At 42.0% G+C, this 12,017-nt stretch overlaps 2 pseudogenes across 1 annotated transcript; one reads left to right on the top strand and one right to left on the bottom strand.

Moving 5' to 3' along the window:
- Positions 1-677: 677 nt before the first annotated feature.
- Positions 678-5,601, bottom strand: LOC149112687 (uncharacterized; annotated as a pseudogene). Its single transcript, XR_016207077.1, has 6 exons — positions 5,309-5,601; positions 3,847-4,671; positions 3,613-3,724; positions 3,242-3,503; positions 2,700-2,976; positions 678-2,329 (listed from the first exon to the last, which is right to left on the bottom strand). The product of XR_016207077.1 is annotated as an uncharacterized LOC149112687 (transcript).
- Positions 5,602-8,842: 3,241 nt separating this feature from the next.
- LOC149112686 (uncharacterized) lies at positions 8,843-11,575 on the top strand (annotated as a pseudogene).
- Positions 11,576-12,017: the final 442 nt, after the last annotated feature.

The raw sequence follows: 12,017 nt of genomic DNA, 5'->3' as shown, positions 1-12,017 counted from the left end.
TTTCAAATTTTAAGTGAATGTTGTCCCACCCAAAGACAATCTGTTGTCTACGTTTCGTTCTTCTACGACTAATTCCTATTACACAAGTGGTCTCATCCAAGACCCCCTTCTCATCTAATAGTGAAAACTGTAAAAATACGCAAAGTTTAGGCCAAAATATCTCCAATGGCGGAGCATGCTTCAAAAAACGGAGCATATCGTCTAAAAGGTGGAACTTCATACTAACATTATCTGCAAAAAAATCTTTGGGCACTTACTGAACTATTCCACAGGAGGGCTACAAACACTTCGTCCACCACAGGGTACCCGCGTCAATTTTTATTCATTATAACGCGCAAATTCTGTAATAATGACGCAGCAACAGACAGAAAATGCCACAAAATGGTTACACACCTTACACTTTAATGAAATAGAACCATTTCTATCTAGTCGCTTAAAAAAGAAAAATCCGCCCACCACAGGGTACCCACCGCCGTCAATGTTTTTTTCATTATAACGCGCTAATTCTGTAATAATGACATAGCAACAGACAGAAGATGCCGAAAAATGGTTACACAATATAAAATTTAATGAAATAGAATGATGTCGAAGGCTATTGTTTGTCTTAAGCCATGAAAATAACAATTGGCGGCTTAATGATGGCCTCTATTATTGTAGAAGTGAACTACCTGACAGGACTTACTATTCGTTAAGTCAAACACGTGTGTCCGCAGAACACTATCAAAATGCTTACATTACTCACTTTGGTTCGTCTAATAAAGGAATAATACATTTGCTTGAAACTGGCACGCCACATCGCATCTTGATGCAGAAAATTTTATCAGAAAGACCTCGCTATACCGAAAACAAAATCAACGGCGTGTTTTTGTGACCTGTGCCCTAAAGAACTGTCCTTTGAAAAAACTATCAAAGAGAAAAGTCAAAATAAATATGATCAAACAGATAAACACTCTGATCGAAAGTAAAGTTACAGTTCTAGTTCCCTCCTGATTTGAAGCCGTGTTCTAATGATGGGAGCTTCAGCCATGTATGGGTCTTCCTCCTCATCTTCGCTTTCTCCTTCCTCGGGTACCGGTTCTGTTGGTGCTGGCCTCGCCTCCTCTGATCTATGAAGAGCCCCACTCCTGTTTAATGCGGCCAATCTACTGAAATATCTGGAAATCTGGGTAGATGTCAGCCACTCGTCCTTGGTAAAAACCTTCGTTCCCTCAGCGGTTAGCATGGACCTCATTCGTGCTGCTATGTTCTCAGCCGTTGCTTTATTCCCAGTGTCCTCTCCTTGAAGGAAGACTTCACGCAAAAATTGGCGCACTTTGGTGGTGAAATGAACAGACTTCTTAGTCTTTTTCAGTGCCCAGCCCATGTCAGCTGTTGGCGGTGCGTCTTCCGACTGGCTATGGGAAACTGAGGCGGATGCAGATGTGGGTGAATGAGCTGCTTCCATGTAGCTACCAGAAATTGACTTGCACGTCTCTGCCTACTTTTTCTTTATCACGTCGTACGCGGACTCTCTCTCTAACGCCAGAAGGTGTTTCCCGGCATCAAGGTGTCGCTGAAGGCTGCTGTGACTTTGGTAAACCTTTATACAACCCTCCTCTGGGCAACCAAAGACCACACTCTCTTCTTCTTCGAGCTGAATCCCTTCTGCAGCTATAGGCTCATTTGGAGGTGCTGCAGGCTGCTGTTCCTGCGTGCTGGAAGGGGCACGGAAGACACCAGTCAGCATGTCAGGGCTACTGAACGCCTGGAGAACTTGTAAGTTCGTTGGGCCTTGAGGGGTGCCGAGACGCGCCAGCAACGCCGCGGAGAAGACCTTTCCGGGTCCAACATTGTAGGCCCGCCAAGCGATGATCTCTCCACTTTCAGTAAACACGAAGTTATTCAAAGACTGTATGCCACTCAGCGAGTGCTTGGTCATGTTTTGGGACCTTTCGTCAACCTTGCACACCGTTGAGTAGCAGCCTTTGACGCCCCCATGCGAGTCGATAGCAGCTTTCATGTCATCGGCTGTTTTGACGTCATTGCCCTCATTAATGTAGCGCCTAATGTGGCTCTTCAGGGCGGCTGCTCGGCGGTCACATATGTCTTTCCCAGCTTGGGCCTCACTAAAGTCATAACGAGCTGTGCGGACACCAACGCGCTGTCCAAGGCTTGGAAGACTGAGAAGAAGAAATGCGCAATGATAACAGCCCGCGTTGTCAGATCTCAGGAAAGCTTCATTCAGTCTAGATTCCTGTCGCTTCATGGTGGTTAGTGAATCTTCGATGATGGAGGTAACGCTGAACCAGTTTTGTTTGCATTCATCAAATAAGTGGATAAATGTACGTGTCTGAAAATCATAATAGAAAAGCATTTTTTAGCATGAATAATGCGCCAAGGAACCTGACCACGGTCGAGGGCTAATGGAGTATTAACCTGCGCATTTTCACTCGAAATAGAGATAATATCTGGGAAAGTCGGTTTTTTTGAGAATGTTTGCGGCTGTTTATTTGGATTAAAAATATATTCCGTTCCATGAGCTTTCGCGCGCGCTTACATGCGTATATAAATGAAGATCAATGAGATCTTTGATTGAAATAATTAATTGATCAATTATTCAATTTGTAATCGGTTGGAGCAACAAAGAGCGCGTTCACGAGAAACTAGTTTATAGTGGTCAGCGAGTGATGAAGAAAGAAGAGAAGGCATATGATTCCCACCTCAATTGTTCCATCTTCTGCTTTAGTAATGGCCACCTATAGATGCCAGGACTTCCCCTTCTTTCCAAACCAGTCGCGCTGCGTTTCGCGAAAGCTGGTTGGAATAAACTTCATCGCCCAGTCCATTATAAGCAGCACCTGCGTTGGTTTCAGGTTATCAATAATTTCACTCTTGGCCGTGTCCTGGTGAACTGAACGGAGAACGTGTAACTTCCAATCTTCTATGCTCGGCGCAGCGCAGCTTAAATCATGCTGTAACTCCTCTCGTTTATCAGGACTAAATATGGAAAGAGTAGAGCTTGTCAACATCATGGTGCGATAGCATCAGAAATTTTTCTTTGGAGCCGTGTTATCAAAAAAAATAAGGATTCCTCTCTCACCTTTTTCTTTAACCGCATTTTATTTAAAATATATATTCATAAGGTTAAGAGCCACCCAAAGCCCTATAAAATTTCCAAAATCATAAAAAGCGCCCTGGGAACGAGGTTGTTAGTTGACTACAAATGCTAAACTCTGCTTTTTTGTCATAAATATGTTCTTACCTAAGGTGTACTTCACTTGAATCCACTGCTAGCTGCAGATCTGAGACGGCATTCTTTAGATCCTCGCACCGGTCACAGGTTATGGTATGCTGGTGTTGGCACTGCCCCTTGTACTCTGTTTCTGTCCTACTGAGCGCGAACACTCTGCAGTGATCTGCGCACGGAGATTCACTGGCTGTGTGGATCTTGAAATCTGTCTTCAGATACTGCCGACTAGCTTTGAGTCGCATTAGAATGTTATCGGCTATTGTGCTATTCAGTCCTGTTATATAAAAATACACACAATAATAAATATTGATACTCCGTTAGCTTATTCAAAATTGTGACAACTCGTGCACCTACAGCAATAATGGAAGGTGTTTGTATCTCACCGGCTTGCTTGAGTTGATGAGTGATGTCTTCAAGAGTGGCGAGCGCCTGCACCCCATCTGTCTGAGTGCTATCAAGACCGGCTAACGATTTCTTTAGTGAAGCCCCACAAACCTGAACAGAAACAAAAATACTTTGGTTTTAAACTAATATTATTTCTAAACGCAAGCGTCTACTGCTACACCACTACTACAATTAACCCTGATCAAAATTTACGAACGTTTTATAATCCATACCTTGATTATGTTGAAGAGCGTGGAGCGTCTGAGAGGCTCAAAATTGGACTCTGCACAAAAGTTCAAGTACATGCGGACTAGGTGAGAGGATATAACCGTGCGCACCATGTTCGGGATTTCTAAGCTCTGGCCGCTCTCCAGTTTAAGAGCTCTGGTGCCATATGCCACATCTTGAAGAAATGATGGACTGGACAAGAAGTCAAGAAAGTGGTCAACTTTGACAGCATCCAAGCGGCATCTGGTGATCCTTGGTGGGTCAATGGGTTGCCCGGGCTTAGTTTGGAAAGCGTGCTTCCTTGCCTCGTCGATTCTCCATTTTGAGAGACCCGGAATCAAAGCCAGTAGCTCGGTCTTCGAGTAGTCGGTCACGAAAAGCGACAGGATCTGCTGTCTCGTGTACCAGTAGGCGGCCTCCTCATACAAAGTCACCAGTCTGGCAACCAGCGTGTCTTCTACTGTACCCTCGGCCACTTGTAGACGGGTGCGCCGTTGCATGACTTGCTGGTAGAGCCAGGAGGCGTTGCCAGGGGCAATGGATTCAAGCACGCCTTCAATAGCCTGTTCTGCTTTTTTCCGGTAGTAGTGCTTGGTTTTGGATGACATGATAAGAACGTCAGATTGGCACTGTGACCTCACCGGGCTGACCCTGCCTTCAGTAGCCATTCTGAGGAAATTATTAAGGTAGTAAAGGCGGTGCTGTATTTGAGGGGTGGGCTGCCATTCTGCCGACGTCTCTGCTGCGCCAAGAGACTCCTGGGATCCAGACGACGTCCGCGACAAAGCGTCTGAATGACGGTCGCAGGGATCAGAGTTGCAGTCGCTATGCTGGAAGAGAAAAAAGCCTTATCTAGGACATATCTAATTATTCCATCATTTTGGCCCTGTTACCGTATAATCAGCGTGTAAGAAAAAATTTGGCACCACAAGTTTTACATTAAAGAATTCCTGTCGGCTGCTATGCTTTGCGCCCGTTGGCTATGCTTATGAACGCTATACGAATCTGCTCAAACCTCTCCTAAGTTAATGACAGGAGTAGAATACGCTTTGAATAGTAATTGATAAGGGCTACTGATGATTAAATTTTATCAAATTTCGCGCGATACGCTTCAAATGAAGTTCGATAAATAATTGTGAGCAACACGAAGCAATTTCGTATCATACGAAACCACGACTGCAAAGCATACTCCGAAGACAGGCGTTCTTTGAGAGGAGAAAATTTTATGATGCAACCATAATTATAATGGTCCTCAGTAATAACAGCCAATTTTAACGAATCCCGAGCTTATTCAAAGTCCATGCAAATAATTGTTAGAACCAACATTTTGCACAATACATCAAGCAACAACCCCTCCTTCCCTGAATTGTGCTAAAGATCGGTGGATTCTGACAACAACAAAGCAAGTGACGTCCCACTCCTCTGAAATCAGTAAATTTATTCACGCTCTGCCGAAGAGGAACTTACCTCACTAATGAGATCTTCTTGGAATCTTACGCGATGGACAGAGGCAGCAGACAATTGTTCCGATTCTTCTGTAGCAGGCGGTAACTGTGGTAGCTCTACTATTTCCTCTGCGAACTCCGCGGAACATGAAGGTTCGTGAATCTGAGGCTCTAGGTGAGATGTCGACCCCGGTCCGGAATCTTGCACATTGGAATCCGCTTCCGTAGAACCTGCATTTTTGAGATGGGCACCACGGCATTGCCTACAAACCCCTGCGTACAAGAATAAACCTAAAATGAGTTTTGGTAGTATTATGGGTTGTTAGTCTGTAGTAACAGGCTGGATAGATCAAATTGTTTGGAGCCTTTACCGAAAAATAAACAGCTTGCCTGCATGTATTTAGGCACTCTAATGTATCCTAGAGGGAGGGATTTTACCGGGCTAGATTCTAAATAGGTTTGTGCCGCCATTCCTAGCCAAAAGAGGGCCAGAGGGCCCCGCCTTTAAAAAAGAATAATATTGCTGAAACCGAAACCTCTGCTTCTGAAAATGAGGCCGTAAATCTGACCCTGTTGTAGGTATTAGTGATTAGTGCCCTAGAAAATACTAGAAGTCCGCGCAGTGTCATAGGCCGGCGTAGGCCATCGCTAAATTTATAAGTAGCGGCAATTCCGGTAAGAATTTTAACCAAAAAACTGACTCACTTTTTCAATGGACTAACCAGGCGCTCATTTTCACGCCCCTTCCTAGAACACTAATTCGTAATTGACACCATGCTCTATATTAGAAGGCCTCGCCCTGAGATTTAGCGAAAAAAAAAATCTGTATAGTCATTGCAGCTTTTGAGAGAATTGGCCTACCTCACGCCCCTCATAAGAAACATTATCGATTAGCAGCAGGAGCCTATGACCATGGGCTCCTGTTAGAAGGTAATCTAGCTAACATACAAAAAGAAATTAAATATCATACCCTATAACTCAAAACTAATTTCTTACAAGATTTTCCATCCTCCCCCATCCCCCTTCCCCACAAAAAAAAAAAAAAAAGAAAGAAAGAAATCCTTTCCCACTCTAATATTGCGTCTATTAATAAAACAATTGATTAGACTAGTGTATTAGTCAATCATTCGCCCTGTGTAAGGGAATTCGGATTCCGGAATCCGTGAAATTTTTCTTGTGGAATCTGGAATCTTGGACTGTGGAATCTGGAGTACTGCTCAAGGAATCCGGAATCCCACTAACGATTGAAATTCGGAAGCCAAGTTCCACTGACAGAAAGGGGAATACAATACCTGGAATCCGAAATCCACTGGGTGGAATCCAGAATCCAAACGGTCTTGATTCCCTTACATGGGGCGAAATCACCAAGAAACCAAAGCATGCGTAATTACCGTATTTACATTCAGTGATCACGCTTACCTGAGCCCACGGGAACCAAAACGTCCCACGTTTCCTTTATCTCTTTCGACATTTTCAAATTCACCCCTCTGGATACTTTACCCTTGCAGCGACCATGCAGAGGATGCTGGCACTTTCTTGAAGGACAATATTTTACTCCATGTAAAGCGCGATGCTTTGGGCAAATAACCATATCCTCACCCTCCTCATCAAACAAACCGACACGAGCGAGTATCAGCTCTCTCTCAGAGGCTACACATGATTGTGTTGTTTGTAATTCTCTCAAGTGCGCCCTTACATCACTGAAGCAAGAATTCAAAGGAAAAAACTGCGTACGATCGGGGTATCTAGTTGATACATCACACGAACTAGTACAGTGCACAGCAAAAGAGCAAGAGAACTGCGACATCGTTTTAACGAGAGACCTTTTCACCTCTGCATCGTATGCCTCTAACTGACCGGCGCAGCCGTGAGGAACACTTTGAAATATCATCCATGCACGTGCACGCGTTTTTGCAACCAACAGTCTATTTATAGAAAGCCTGTGAATCTCAACAACCTTTTGATGTATCTGCCCTATTAGGTCTATTACATATCCTAAGCCCCAATTCAACATTAAGTATCGCCAGACCTTTATGCATATACTCCAATTTTAAAAAGAAAAAAAAAAAAGCAAGTAGATTCGTGCGCATCAATTTGTATTTTTAGGGCGAAAGTTTGTTCTGTTTGTAGTTATTGTGGAAGATCGAATCAAGCTATCAAATTACAAAGATGTATGCGCTTCCCAGGAAGTAATTTCCAGGGATTATCTTACAGCCAACCGCTTTACTCCTTTTTAGGCGTATTAGGCAACCAACATTAAGTCGCAAGCAAATCAAGTTATTTTCAATAGAGCGAAGACTTTTTGATAACGTTTTCTGTATCAAGATGCGAATCATGCGATGTCAGGCGTGCAAGTTTCAAGCAAATGTATTATTCCCTTAGTACACGAACAAAAGCAAATTTCATTATACAGTCATTCTAACGTTTAAATACAGACGTTGTAAGCATTTTGATAGTGTTCTCCGGACACGCGTGTTTGACTTAGCGAAGAGTAAGTCCTGCCACGTAGTTCACTTCTACAATATAGAGGCCATCATTAAGCCGCCGATTGTTATTTTCATGGGCCTTCGAAATCGTTCTATTTCATTGAAGTTTATATTGTGTAAGCGCGTTATAATAAAAAATGAAAAAAAAAAAATGACGTGGTTACCCTGTGGTGGACGAATATGTTTTTAAGCGATTAGATAAAAATGGTTCTATTTCATTAAAGTGCATGGTGTGTAATCATTTTATGGCATTTTCTGTCTGTTGCTACTTCATTATTACAGACTAAGGGCGTTATAATGAAAAAAAAAAACATTGAGGGCGGTGGCTACCCTGTGGTAGGCGAATATATTTTTAAAGCGAATAGATAGAAATGGTTCTATTTCATTAAAGTGTATGGTGTGTAACCATTTTTCGACATCTTCTGTCTGTTGCTATGTCATTATTACAGAATTAGCGCGTTATAATGAAAAACACATTGACGGCGGTGGGTACCCTGTGGTGGGCGGATTTTTCTTTTTTAAGCGACTAGATAGAAATGGTTCTATTTCATTAAAGTGTAAGGTGTGTAACCATTTTGTGGCATTTTCTGTCTGTTGCTGCGTCATTATTACAGAATTTGCGCGTTATAATGAATAAAAATTGACGCGGGTACCCTGTGGTGGACGAAGTGTTTGTAGCCCTCCTGTGGAATAGTTCAGTAAGTGCCCAAAGATTTTTTTGCAGATAATGTTAGTATGAAGTTCCACCTTTTAGACGATATGCTCCGTTTTTTGAAGCATGCTCCGCCATTGGAGATATTTTGGCCTAAACTTTGCGTATTTTTACAGTTTTCACTATTAGATGAGAAGGGGGTCTTGGATGAGACCACTTGTGTAATAGGAATTAGTCGTAGAAGAACGAAACGTAGACAACAGATTGTCTTTGGGTGGGACAACATTCACTTAAAATTTGAAAAGATTTGGTTGAATTCTCATAGCGGTAGAGCTTTATACTTTTGACCATTTTTTTTGGTGATTTTTGGTCATATTTGTAAACAAAGACTAGGGGGTGATCAACACCCCCCGGTTTTGACCAAATTTCCTTAAACTTAGACTGAAGTAGTTTTGGGTGGACCCCTTCAAACTGGCCAAGTTTCATCGAAATCGGTGAGATAGCTTGTGCCGCCCCTGCCTGGTCCTATAGTGGATGCACTCTTAAATACACGAATCGGAATGAGTAAGCTTTTTTTATTTTTTCAGGTGGTGGCCGCGGCGGTTTTTACTCCAGTGGAAGAAGTGGAACGACGTCCCACAAGGGTGGAGAAGGGGGTAAAGGATTTCTTCAAGGAGTAGTGGGTGGACAGAGTTTCGTAGGATCTCTTAATGACGGTTCTGGTGGTTTTGGTGGTGGTGGTGGTGCGGGTTACGGTGGAGGGGGTGGTGGAGGGTATTCCGGAGGAAGCAGTGGAAAATTTGTACGTGATTCTTGTGGAGGAGGGAGAGGTTCTTATAATGTTGGAAAAGATCAGAAAAATGATTGCTGTTATAATACAGCTGGTCATGGCCGGGTAACCATTATATTATTGCAGAAAAAGTAGAAAACGAGCCGTACACAACGACATTATGCAGTGTAATTATATTTGCTATAGATTGTTTTAGCTGGCCCGCTTTAACTAAATAAATTAAATATATATTGTTTTTTAACGGTGGCTTTTTTTTAGGTACTTTAAAGTACTTTGAGAAGAACGTTTACAACAAGCTTAGGGGTGGAGAAGGGGGTAAAGGATTTATTCAAGGAGGAGTGGGTGGACAGAGTTTCGAGCCACCTCTTAATGACGGTTCTGGTTCTGGTGGATTTGGAGGGTGTGGTGGTGCGGGTTGGGGTGGAGGGGTGGTGGACGGTATTCCGGAGGAAGTAGTGGAAAATTAGTACCTGATTCTTGTGGAGGAGGGGGAGGTTCTTATAATGCTGGAAAGGATCAGCAAAATGATTGCTGTAATAATACAGCCGGTCATGGCCTGGTAACCATTACATTACTGTAGAAAAAATAGAAAACGAGCTGTACACAACAACATTATGCAGCTGTAATTATTTTTGCCATAGATTGTTTTAACTGGCCCGCTTTAACTCGTCCTCACCACTGATAATTACTTAATTTGATAATTAAGTAAATTCCTTGTTAACAATGCCGGGATTTTTTTATATATATTTTGTGTTGTCGCACTTAGTCACAACCAGTTTAATAAAAAATCGTCGTTTTTACCAGGTTCTACTAGGTATATGATCCAAAGGGGATTACTCGCTCGGCTACAGGTAAAATGCTTTTCCCATTAAGTCTGAGATCCCATTACGCCTGACAGTAAAGTACTTTGGCATATCCCCTTTTTGTGCGTTTAACTGTGATATAGCTTATTCCCAGTCGCGAAGTTTTCGATAATTTCAACGTTCTCCAAGAAATAAAACGGGTCGTTTTCTTTTCACTAGTCCACATAAGCCGTGTTTACTTGGTCTGCTCAGAGATACTTGAAATAATTCGTGTAGACTTGCTGGTCGGTTGATGCCATGTCCTAGCTAACGCATAAATGCATGTAGCCTTCATGACTTGTTTTGCATAAAGTAACATCTCTCTTGTAACATGAACGGAATAGTGCCAATCTAGCTAGCAGCACTTTTTAAATTTCCTTTGCAAGAGCATGCATAGGTGTTACGCTGGCCGCTCTGGGATTGATGTTAGAGTAACGTTAGTGACTTAGTTTTGGCAGTTGGTAACGGTAATGAAGTGCAGATTTTCTTAAGATATAATATTCAATAACTTAAAATGGATCAAAAATCAAGTTCGAATAAGGAAATTCTTCTTAGTGAACTCCAAAAATGATGTAGTGTGAAGTCGAGCAATATAAATGGGTTATTGACCAAGCGTGAGGTCAAGATGGCTGAATATTCACTCTGAATTGGCCAAGTCAGCCTTTTTGCGTGTTCCGAGCGGGCAAGATAGCGCCAATCACAGATCCTAGCCATATAAATGTATAAATACATAAATTCTCCTCACTGGTCCCTGGGCACTTCTCAGTAGTAGTAGGGAGAAGTTGACAGGTGGCCTTAAGACACTTAATTTGTATACAGGTGTCTTTCAGGGCTCATGTTTTGTAGATCGAGTTTGAGACTTTTCAAATTACAAAGTGAGGGACAAAAGTGAACAAGAGAACTTAAAGTGGAAAGCTACAAAAAATAAGTCAAATCAAACAAAACAGCCCAGAACTTTATGGAGTGACGGTAGAATTTCGTTGTGATTTTAGATTATTCATTATCATAATTTGTAATGATTTAGGGCAAGATGAAACGGATCCTACGCTGTGATTGGTGCTATCTTGCCCGCTTGGAATTACCCGCTGTGTCGCGGAAGAAAGTAGTGTTCTTTGAAATATATGTTTCCTTTGTTTTAGTGGTATGCCTGTAAACTAGCCAAACGTAATGGTTTTATAGCTAAGTGCATGACCACTATAAATAAGATTTACTTTTTCTTTACTTTTATTTATTTATCTAAGAATCTGTTTACACCCAGGCATAAACTGACAAAATTAACAGCTCTTAAGTGTCATTGCCTAAAAATGATCTGAACACGAGAGTTACTTGTAAGTTTCAAAGTGGACGCTTGTTTTAATTTTTACATTAGATCGAGGCTCTCAGTTTTGTTGTTGGTTTAGGATAAATTGTTGAAATTTTTCCCGCTAAACAGTGTAAACGATATAGTAACTTGTAACAGCATCATAGCTAGTACTGGAAACTTTGTATGCAGCTGTCAGTAAAAAAAGTTGTCCAGTCATTTGTTTTTGAAATTTCAGGGTGCTGACTTTTGTAACTTCGGTCACTTCAATACAATCGACGCTCTCCTTAAGACCGCTCTTCTAAGCGACCAGCTCTGGTCATGACCTACGTTGTAAAAACCCGTTTGAACTGTCACTCAAACACTGTAATAAATAAATCTCGAAAGCGACCTTTCCCTAAGCGACCGTGACCACTTTTGGCAATTACCAGCTGGTCTTTTCCTGATTCGTCTGAGTGTGATTTGCGTAAGTCAACACCGTGATAACATAACCACTTCGTGGTCGAATTTACAGTAATATAACATATAAAGTGATAATCGTGATTCCTTGACTTTCAATAGTTATTTACATTTTGCAAGTTTTATTCTATTTAGATTAAAGTTCTCGTAAGCGATCAGCATTAGTTACCACCACTTTTTCAAATACCCGAAATGGTCGCTT

This window comes from Orbicella faveolata, unplaced genomic scaffold (genome assembly GCF_042242905.1).
Source record: "Orbicella faveolata isolate gen_17 unplaced genomic scaffold, um_ofav_v1 contig_2, whole genome shotgun sequence".
Taxonomy (NCBI): domain Eukaryota; kingdom Metazoa; phylum Cnidaria; class Anthozoa; order Scleractinia; family Merulinidae; genus Orbicella; species Orbicella faveolata.
The sequence above is the reverse complement of the archived record's forward strand: the minus strand, read 5'-3'. Positions and strand labels throughout refer to the sequence as shown.